Genomic DNA, 11,210 nt, shown 5'->3' with positions numbered 1-11,210 from the left:
CCCACATGTACCCTGAAGAGATTAATGTAGGCTAAGAAAGGGGCCAATTAACCAGAAAGGCTACAGTTGAGGGGAATCAGATGGTTTAAGTAATCTCCTGACTGAATAATGAGGGAGCCCAGCTGAGGAGGAAGGAGCTGGGCTGGGTTTATAAAGATAGGAAGATGGCTGCAGGGAAGTAGTAGGCGGTAATCACTCTCTGGGAGAAGGGAGGTGTATCTGGGAGTTATAGAGCCAAAGTAGCCTACAGTTACTCCCTGGGAGGAGGGAGTTTTGGGGTGGGCAAACCCAGAGAAGGGGGGAAGCCAGAAGGTTGGGAAAGGTTCAGGGAAAAGACAGTAAGGTCTGGAATGGAACAGACCTTGGCTGCTGATTAGAGAGCCCCTGAGCTGGAATTCAGAATAGAGGGCTCCTCTACCAGCTACTGGGGAAGTGGCACTGGCTGGGCAGTGAATGGAAAGATGGCCTGATCCCATTTGTAAGAAGATCCTTTGATACCCCAAAAGGGGAGGGCACATGTCAGTGGGCCAGAGGACTAACAAGAACACAGACCATCTGGCCTCACTGAGAGTCAGGAAGAGAAGGCAAGGTGTGCATTGAGAGATGGAAAAGAGGCATCGGACCTAGAATCAGCTAAGCCCCAGAGTGATCATGAGAGGAGGTGCACTATCGGTGAGCAGACCCTGTGACAGTGCACTGTCAGAAAACTTAACTGTCTATCCTATGGCACTTTACAGGAATTCGTTGCGACCCACCAACATATCCAGCCGAGGCATCTTTTGGATCTGCATACTCCTTGCAACTGAAGCCAGCAACACGGAGGTGTCACCAGTTGAAGAACTTGTCCTGCTTGGATTTTTACTCCTGTTTCAGGCACAGCATCCATGAGATGGTGGTGGACATGTTGGTGGCATTTTCTGACCTTCCGAAGGCACTTCTTGGAGGAGGAGGATAATATAGACATGGCAGACTTGAACTTGTGGATGCTACTCACAACTCTCGGTAGAGCTGCTGATGTCCCCTATGTAGACCAGCGCTTCCGGAGCATGGTCATAAATAGAGAATGGTGGGATCATATCTTCATGTGAACCCGAGATGACCAGCAGTGGGTCCAGAACTTTTGCATGAAGAAAACTACCTTTCTGGAGCTTTATTAGCAGTTTATCCTGACCCTGCAGCATCGTGAAGCATGCATGAGGCGGCCATGCGGCTCCAGAAATGGGTTGCTATACCCATCTGGAAGCTGGCTACCCCAAACTGCTACAGGTCCATTTCCCACAGTTGACTTGCCAACACCAAACTGGTTGGCAAAGTGGTTGCAGGGATTTCTGAGGCAATCAGGCATGTGATTTACCCAAAGGTGGTCAGCATAAACAATGTGCCTGAAGCAATTGCTGATTTGGAGAGAATGGGGTTTCCAAACTTCGCTGGGGCCACTGATGGGACTCATGAGCCCAAAGTTTGCCCTGCTCAAGGAGCACATGAGTACATGAACCGCAAAGGGTACTACTCCATTATTACATAGGCCCTTGTGGACCACAAAGCCTGATTTATGGACGCCACAGTGGGCTGCACTGGAAAATTAATGATGCCAGGGTTTTCCGCTGATCAAAATCCTGCACTCAGGGACAGGCCTGGACACTAGTCCCACCAAATGACGTTGACATAAATGGAATTACTATCCCCACTGTTATCCTGGGGAACCTCACGTACCCCCTTTTTGCCTTAGCTCATGAAGCCATTCCTGAGCTGCAGAACATGGAACTATGGAGGGAACTCAGGACGTGGTGTGGGTGGAGCAGAAGCCTGAACTCTTGCGGCCATTAGCACAAGCAGCCTTCCAAATAGGCCTTTCTGCAGTGGTCTGTCTTCTTCCCTCAAGCGGCGGTCCTGTTCCAGAAACCGTGCTGCAATTCTCTCCTCGTGCTCTGCAACCTGTCTGTGCCTTTCCATTTGCCATGAACCTTTTTCCCTTTGGTATCGTACTGGCTTGTTGTCCTTGTCTTGGATGTCCACCATAAGTTCATCACGGAAGCACATCCTCTTTGACTGCTCCAGGGCAGTTTGAAATCCCAGGCTCCTGCTGGAGTGTGGCTGGGCTGTAGAATAGGAAGGGCCTGAAAGAAGACGTCAAATAGTACATTGTTGTCTCAGTACAAAAACGGTTCAGTGCATCCTCAGAGTACTGTGGAATCTCAAGGGCAAAATATGATACTTTGCATAACTCAGCATCAGTATATTCTCAGAGGAATGCTTCAGTTCCGAGAAGCTCTGTGGACACAACTGAGTGAAAAGTGCATACACAATGGTAGGTGAATTTTACAGATGATATATAAAACTGTAGATCTTTGTAGCTCAAAGGGTGCCATGGTTTACTACTAAGGTTTCTCAAACCTTTCAGACATACCACATCTCGGAGGACATAACAATCCTGGAGGTTCCTGAATGACAAAGGGACATGCTATTCCAAGCTAGCAGTGGCAAACCAGTTGTGTATTCCAAAGAGGTTTTTCAAGATTATAGTGACTGAGCAACACATCTATGGATGCAGTGGGCTGGTATCCTATAGAGGAGATCCCAGAAAATACACCAGGAAGGATGCTCCAGAGGAAGGCAGATTTTGGCCAATGCTTCCTCAGCTCCTCCTACCATATCAGGAGTGAGTGTGAGCATATCACACTGAGTTCTCTGCAGCCTCCTGGAGCCAAAGTCCTCAAGACCAGGTCAAGGGTCTGAAATTTCCTAGAGCTGAGAACATACACTCCCAGCTAGTGAGATGAAAGGAGATAAGGATTTCCCACTTCCATCTTCCAGTAAATGCTCCTGCCTTACACAGATTTCTCCATGACCCACCCTTGTCTCGCAGCTGCTCCTGATCCATCAGCCAGCTTTCTCCATCAATGACTTCATGCTGTAGGGGGGCTTCCTCCAGTCCAGCAACTTCCCTGCTACATGCTGCTTTCTTTTCCTCCTGCATGCTCTCTCCTCTCAGCCTCAGACCCCTGGCCTCCCTGATTCCTCACAGTGTCCCCCATGCAGCCTGTCTAGCGCAGCACCTCTCCACCCTCAGCTATCCTTTCCCCCCAAACCTACCTGGCCTGAATGCCCCTCTATCTCCACATAGTCATGTCTGCTTAAGCATGATGGGAAACCTTATGGCCACTGTTTCACACATAGAGCTTCTGTAAGTGGGAATGTGAGGGGGATGTCATAGGAGGTGAGCCCCCAACAAGTTGGTCTGCAAAGGGTGCCCACAGTGCCTGATCCTGATGCCACCAACCCTCACTCAAATCACACACTTCTTTAAAATTACCCCTCTCGCCTCTTTACTCTCCAAATGTATCTTACTGACTCTAATGTGACAGGATGAGCCATACAATGGTATTCTGATGTTTTAGCAGCCTTCTCCTGCACCTGCTGTGGGGCTCATATTTACTAATATACTTAGGTATACACATCAAAGGTGGTGCTGGCTCATTTATTATAAGCATCTGACCACGGCTGTATACCACATGCTGGGCTACACTTTACCATGATGACCACAACTTTCTTTTACTTTGCTGCGCCCGCCACTCATTAGACACTATCTCTGGGCAGCAGCAGCATACATATCTCTGCACATGTCTGTGAGCAGTGGCAACATAAAAGGCTTACTGGATTTGCATAACTTTTCTCCAGCAACTGCTTGCCCTAAGTTTTACTTGATCCTCTATTTGCATGTTGTGCTACCAAGGGCAAAATCAGGCCCTTCAAGTACAATTATCCTCAGAAAATATCATTCTTGTGTTCCACATTTATTCCTCTGTAGTAGTAGGCGGAGGAAGCTTAAACCAATTTATTTAAACCAGTGCAAATTTAGGTATGACCTAACTCTCAACCTCACTCCCTTACTCATTGCTGTGAGGATGGGTCTCTGGAGATCCACATTCAATCCTTGCTTGTGCCACAGACTTCCCATGTGACCTGGGGCAAGTCGCGAATACAGTACAGGAATAATGTGTATCTACCTCATAAGGGTGTTGTGAGAATAAATGTATGTATATTTGTATCTATTTGGGGATTTGCCATGGTTATCCCTAAATAGATACAAACAAAACAAAGTTGCGTTCAGCATCAAGCAGGACTGGGCCCTAAGTAATCTAAACCATACCACTATCATATTTTCTGTAATATTCATTTTACTTCTAAAATCAAGTACAATTATTTATTGTCCAAACTTCAGTTGAACAGCATCTCTTTTGTCCTTGCCTTTGGTCCTTTTCTGTTTTTTCTAGTTTTTCGTATTATCTAATCTTTGCCATTTCTCTACTCCTTGACTGTCTTGTAATAACATTGAAATGCTGGTTGTTGTATCCACTGTTCTCATTTAATTACAGGGTTTTTTTACCTGTCAACCAACCTCTTTTCAAGCACTATATCAACAGGATAACCTCAGCTGTCAGATTTGATTCTAGTACCCAGATTGCCATCAAATGTATCGCCTCTGTCTTGAAATATTTATATTGCTTCTCTGACAAGTTTCAGGTTAATTTCTAGATTTTCAAAGCAAACTCCAAAACCAGGCATAGCTTTGCTGTTCTCCTTGCTCCTCATGCTCATCTGGCCAGAGTTATTTTACACGTACGATCTTCTTCTTGTAAAGAAGATCAAGTTAGGGTCTGGATGCAAACATAGCTCTGGAGTGCAGTCCCTGAGTCAGGTCTCCCCTTGCCACATAAATTTAACTCCACTAAAGTTGATGAAAGTTAAACTCACATATGCACAAATTCAAAATGAAAATATACCACTTAGCGATCAGAATCAATATTCAAGAGAGACTGGATGACTCAGATAATTAGTAATCAATATGGTGTCTTTCACCTCAAGATCCCTAGTTTGATTCCATTGCAGGTTTCTGTAAAGTAAATTGCCATCTGTCAACTCATTGCCAGCCTTCGTGAACACAGAAACCACTTTTGTAAATGCTAGCTTTGTTAGCAGTTTCAGACAAAAGGACAAAGTAAAGACTGAAGTATCACTCTGCTGCCAGAAGCATTCTTCCCAGAACAGGTATAAGGCACATGGACAAAACAGTGTGTGGAAGTTAATACTTCTGCTCCCTTCTGGTACCTGCTCAAAGAATATGTAAGGGACTTTAGATAGGTTCCATTAGAGATCAGCCTGAACCACAAAGTTTGGATCCAAATCTGTATTTGAACTTCCCCTTGTCTGACATTTTGGTTTCATTCCATCTGCAGTTTCCAATGTGGTTAATTGGGCACCAACACTAAATTCACTTTAGAGGGAAAAGAGGAATAAGACTTATAAAATATCCAGCAATGTAGTGATAAATAAATTAGAGATTTTAACAGAGGTGCAGAAAACTTTCATAACTAACCCCAAAACTCAGTTCAAGTTCACTCAAAAGCTTGCAAACACCAAAGCCTGTCTGGTTGTGGGATGATGTTGATCAGAAATAGTTTTGGTCGGGTGAAATTATGTGAACAGCCAAGAGGTTTTTGGATAAATTGTGTTGAGCACTTCATTTGACCACAACACAGAGTAAGATACCAGAGGTGCACAAATCCATGCAAAACAAAATGGGGAAAAGTGTATGTAAATCCCTATATGGCCAAACAACTGAGTCTCAGAAAGAATTATCTACAAACACCTTAAAAGAGTAGCTTATTATGAAGATGGAGGGTTCTGTTGTGCTTATTACCCTGATCTTGTACCACTAAAGTCATTGGGAATAGGACTGAGCCCCTCTGAGAGCATGGAGGTGTACCTTCACAGTGACTGGATGTGTTTTGCATGTGGAGCAGAGAGAAGAAGAATGCTTTTGAGGTGTTGGAGAAAGCTTGCCTACAAGTAATGCTTTAATAATGTGTTGGCTAAGTAGGTTATGTCCCTATGTAGTGTCTAGTCCAAATAGAGGATAAGAACCTACTACTGCTTCTAGCTAATGGAAATACTCCTTCAGTTCACATACCAGAATTCTGCTTTTTTTGGTGCTAAAGCTCACCGATTAAATCCCTGTTGATGACACATGCTGGAGGTCATTATATCTTCATTTTGGAAGAGCAGCATTAAATTACCATAGCACCAGTTACCTTGGATTGCCAGCCACAGGCATAACCTCACGCATCCACACACCTGTTTTCAGCCAGGTAGTGTTGCTGGCAGTGTTAACACTTCCCACACTTTGTTCTGAAGGAGTGCAAGCATCTAGATTCTGCCTGCTCTCTACATAAGGGAGGTGGAAGGCACTCCCTGTATCTTTTACATCCTTACTTTGAATAGCTGTTCAGGAGCAGGGAGACCTAGGCTAGTACCCTAACCATTGAATGATCTTTTCCACTCATGGAGTCCTGATTCTGGCTACCTTTCAACAGGGAGATTTTATTGCTGCTTATCACATAGCTTTATAAATGACAAAACACTGTGGAGGAAACAGAGCCATCCCTACATGACTCCTCATAAAGTTTATACTTCTACTGCACATGTGCAGAAGATGAGAACTGGATCCAAAGTAATCATCTTCCTTTAACGAAAAACACAGAGTCTATGTGCAGCCTGGCAAAGAACCAGCCAATATTGATTTAAAAGTTACTACAAAAATAAAAAGATTAATAGGGTGCTTCTAAAAATACAAAAGACTGTCAACACATTTGTGTAGTCTGTGATATGTAGTTTGGTGATGAGTCCCTAGATGTTGGTGGGTTTTTTTTGTGTTTGTTTTTGTTTTTTTAATAAAAGTAAAAACCAAAGAACTCCATTGGCAGATGTTTGGGCCAGTCTCTGTATGAATGGTTCCTAGTTTCCTGAAGAATGGTTTGAAATAATCATTGCTGGTGCTCCATACAGAATATTTATTGTTCTTACTACTTTCCCATTCTGTCAGTTGTTGTACATGGAAGTTTTCTCACGTCAACTTTTATGTACAGGTACAGGCTTCCCAAAGCATCTGTTCATTTGTACCTTTTTAACTCCTTAGAGTCTTTAATATTTGTTTCAGTTGTATTTAATTACTAAACAACTCACCACTAAAACTGTCCAAAGACTTCAGCCTTCACCAATACCAACAGATTAAAATACAATGTAGAGTATCTAGACTAAGCAGTTCTGAGCTATTACAAGCCATAAAAAGTTAGCAAAATTTTCCAGAAGTGCAAACACCTCATTCTTTGAACTCTCACATTTCCAAAGAATGTGTAAAACCTTTTTTTCTTGGAAAGTGCATCAAAAGCGGCAAATGGATTTGTATGTAACTTACACCAAAAATGACTTTACAGTTAAGATTATGCATAAAACATTATCTTCAAAGATCTTTCATTTTTACGAAGTTAGATGCAAATCTAAATACAGGTTTAGAATGAAGTCCCATCTCAGCCTTTATTTCACTCCTGCATGGCTACCAAAAATCTAAAACAAGACTGACTATTTTTATTTTTAAATTGCACTTCATATGTGACTCTTGAAATGAATAGGAAAAAAGAAGAGTGACCTTTGGCTGAACAGATAGTTTATGCATGAACTAAACAGCAGATTCCCATTTCACTTTCCCACATTCTCTTTCTCTTCAGTTTCCCACATCCAAATACAATTTGTAAAACCATTAGAGCCTTTCATCTTATGTTACCACTAGGTCCCACACACCAAGTCCCAAATTCAAGATTCACATGTATTCTCCTGTGCCAGCAAGTGAGCAGAATCCTGGTTTTATAAGCCTAATGAACTGTTCTCTTGTACTCAATATTATTTCCAAAATTCCCAGAAAAAAAATCTTGATAAAGGTACAGTTCATGATGTAAATAAATGTCAGTTAAACTAAAACAGCATTAGGAGAACACTAATAAAAAGCATAGACATTTGAAGTTATGATCAAAGAAATAAACCAGTCTGAATGAAGATCAGAAAATTCATAGTTAAGGTTCCAAAAGCAAAGTAATTCTGTGCATTAATTTTTCAAATTTGTGGACTCTTCCAATCAGTAGATATTGTACAAGGCAGATGAGACTGATTAGGGCTTTTAATTTGTTGTGGAATAGACACTATACCAAGTACTATAAACCAAACTGTTTATGAAGATGTGGGAGATTTTCTTGCTGTGAGTTGGTAAATCAAGTGTTTGTTAACTTATATCTATAACATCCTGTTTTTTAAATTTAATTGATATTTATTCATTACAACTGTAACCCTGGCTTAACAAAATTTTGAACTAAGAATTTCCTAATCAGTTTTTAGAAAGTGTTTTAAAATATTTATCCCTGGAAAATTTGCTGTAAATGTTTGCATTTCTTTCTGGGAGTTTGCCAAGATTATTCGCAAGAAGATTCATATAATAGCTGTGACTTGTGTAATTTGTTTTATTTTGCTCATTGCAACATTGTTGAATAGGCCAGAGTATTTTTCAACCTTTAGTTCCATATTTTGAAATTATTTTTCTTAAAATGTCCATATTGTAAACTGTATCAAATAATGACAGGCCAAATCATTTCTTACTGTGATTGGAAGGAGAAATACTAATATAAAGAAGTCTCAGTTTCCACTAGAAGAAAATTATATATATGCTTATGGGGAAGAGAAGTGTTGCAATGGTAGCAGCTAGAGCTTGTTGAAAAGTGGTAAATGTGTTTGGGGAAATATTTTTTTATTTTAATTTTCTCAAATATTTTTGCAATATTTTAAAAATGTTCTGATTTTTTTTCCCATGAAAACCTGATTTTTTATCTTTTTTTGAAAACCAAAATGAAAATGTTTGTTTCTCTAATTGGCTTTCCCTTTGCCTCTCCCTTCCTTTTTCCCCTTCATCCTTTTGCCACTGCAAAATGGTGCAGGCGGAGGACAAAACAAAACTCTGAAAACATTTTGGTTTTCATCTGTTATAAAAAAAAATCAGATTTATATTTTTAATTGAATTTTTTCCACAAAAATGTTTGTTTTAGAAAAACTATCATTATTCATCAGAAAAATATTTTATAAAAAAAATTGTTGACTACCTTTAGTAGCAGCTCAGAAGGGACACAGGTTGTGGCATGGACCCTAAGGAGAATAACAGATCCAACACTGAGATCTCAGTGGAGCATTTGACCATCTATGCACAGTGCTAGAGCCTCATCTCTCTAGGCAGTTTAGACCATTCACCCTGAGCTATAATGTCTCAGCTGCCACAGCTCCTCTGCACATTCCTACCCTATTTACCTATCTGGGAGCAGAATCCATGGATACCAGCAGACTGTGTCTACCTGTGTGTTTGTACACCCCCTAACATAATGTGACACAATCCTATTGGCACTTGTGGGCATTGCTGCTATGCAAATGTATGAAAATAAGTAACCCAAAATCATGTACATTTTACCAACAGGAGATTCTTTGGCTTGAAGAGAAGGTACTATACCATGTAGCATTCCCAGTACTTATTTTCCAGATCCATTTCACCTACTTACTGTACTTTGCTCCCTTCTGTACCATGTAATGGACAGGTTTCATCCAGCCTAATATGCTTCAAAATAAAATGTTTTTGGCAGCTAAGTAGCTACACCACATCACACCTGAGGTGTGAAAACAGATTTTGCAGTTCATATTATAAAAAGCCTTAACCTTAAATAACTTTGGGCCTGATTGTGACACCCTTATTCACTGTAAGTGTAGTACTTTATTCTTCAGGTGATTTCACTGAAAAAATTGGGAGTAAGGCACTCCTCAACCTCAAAGTATCACAATCTAGCCCTTTTTGATGAGGGTTAGTGTCTTGTCCTTGCACTTTCAGGAATTTATGTGTCCATGGTTACAAGGGCATACATAAATTATTAAAATACTGGGAAATTAAGCAATCTAACCCCACGGGGTTGTTTCATATCCAAAATAACCGTTATTTTCCCTATGGTAATGGCAGTGTGCTTTGCTGATAGAAGTGTGCTGAACACTGGAGTTGCCATATGGGAGCCATCCCTGATTAATCTAACCTGTTTCGCTGTTTTTTCTAAATGTTTTTAATTTATGAGGGGCTTTGGGAGAAAGCCTCATTCCCTGTTGGGAACTGAAACTGTGAGTCGCCTTGTCTGATCCTTTGTGCAATTAGCAGGCTTAGCTGCTGACCTGCTGCCCGCTCTTGCTTCCCATTAGTCACCCAGGGGCCTGCTTTTAACTGAGCTGTGAGCTCTCTCAGTCGTTAATTCACTTGTTTACTGTCACAACCACCCAGCCACTGGCAGGCGAAAATCTCCCGATCTTAAAAGCCATGGACATTTTAAAATCAGATGGGAGGTGCGGTTCCCCAGCCAGCCTCCTCTGAATCGGGAGCACAGAGGGGAGTCTGGGGTGGAGGGAGCTCAGTCCTGCAGCTGGGAGATTTCCTTTTTATACCTGGCTGCTGTGCTTTTCTGAAAAGCCAAGGCGTTGATTGTCGGCTGGTTAATCTAGGCTGCTGGCTGCGCCCCACTGATTGCACTGTCGCTGTCCCACGCATCCTGCTCAGTCCTAGGCTGATCAGCCGCCCCCCATAGTAGTGGGACCGTCCGGATATTAGGGGCTTTGTCTTACAGAGGTAATTCCATGACCCTCCTCCCCCTACCCCGAAAAATAAAGTGTCCCGATTTTTCACACTTGCTCCTTGGTCACCCCACTCAGCTCCCACCTTCGCCATCTCTGCCCAAGGGAAGGTCAGTCGCCAGGCCAGGCCAGGCCAGCCTACAGGAGCAGCCCCAGCCACAGCAGGGGCTGAGGCGGGAAGCAGGCGGCCGCTGGCGCTCTCAGCCGGTGGGGCGGGGTTTGCCGCCGGTCGCAGCCCGGGAGCGGGGTGGGCGCGCGGGAGAGGAAGGCGGAAGGGGGGAAGAGCGAGTGTGCTCGGGAGAGGGGGCCGGGCAGCGTGTGCAGGAATCCAGGCGGGGGCTGGGCTGGGCTGGGCTAGGAGAGGCGCGGCTTGAGGCGCGCGCGGATGTGCCCCTGGCTCGGCAAGAGAGCACCGCGGTCCTGGGAGCTGGACACCAGCGGGAACCCGGCTTGCCCTGCCCCGCCCGCCCCACCCCGCCGGGAACAGACCATTGCCTGAGCGGTAAGGGAGAGGGACCCGGGGCGCTGGGGGCTCGCGCAACCCCCCGCTCCAGCAGCGGGGTTTGGAGGCTGGCTGGGGGGACTTTGCGGGGGGGCGCCTCTGATGGGGGCGGGGATCCTGCAGTGAGGGGAAGGGTCAGGGTATTGCACGTTCCATTTCTAGATCGCAGACTGCC

General features: G+C 43.5%; 1 protein-coding gene and 1 long non-coding RNA gene across 2 annotated transcripts in view; both read left to right on the top strand.

Annotated features, from left to right (window-relative positions):
- Positions 1-218: 218 nt before the first annotated feature.
- LOC137153508 (uncharacterized) lies at positions 219-5,931 on the top strand. The gene is made up of 2 exons (XR_010919820.1): positions 219-2,308; positions 2,402-5,931. It is a non-coding gene; the product is annotated as an uncharacterized lncRNA (long non-coding RNA).
- A 4,965-nt stretch (positions 5,932-10,896) lies between these two features.
- Positions 10,897-11,210, top strand: part of SPATS2L (spermatogenesis associated serine rich 2 like) — a 109,695-nt gene continuing 109,381 nt past the window's right edge. The window contains exon 1 of the mRNA XM_067548953.1: positions 10,897-11,035. The gene's annotated coding sequence lies outside the window, so the exon portion shown is untranslated. The remainder of the gene's footprint in view (positions 11,036-11,210) is intronic.

The sequence above is a fragment of the Emydura macquarii genome, unplaced genomic scaffold (genome assembly GCF_026122565.2).
Source record: "Emydura macquarii macquarii isolate MOO-44397 ecotype Brisbane River unplaced genomic scaffold, CSIRO-AGI_Emac_v2 contig_1253, whole genome shotgun sequence".
Classification (NCBI taxonomy): Eukaryota; Metazoa; Chordata; order Testudines; family Chelidae; genus Emydura; species Emydura macquarii.
This window is presented reverse-complemented; position numbering and strand designations above follow the sequence as displayed.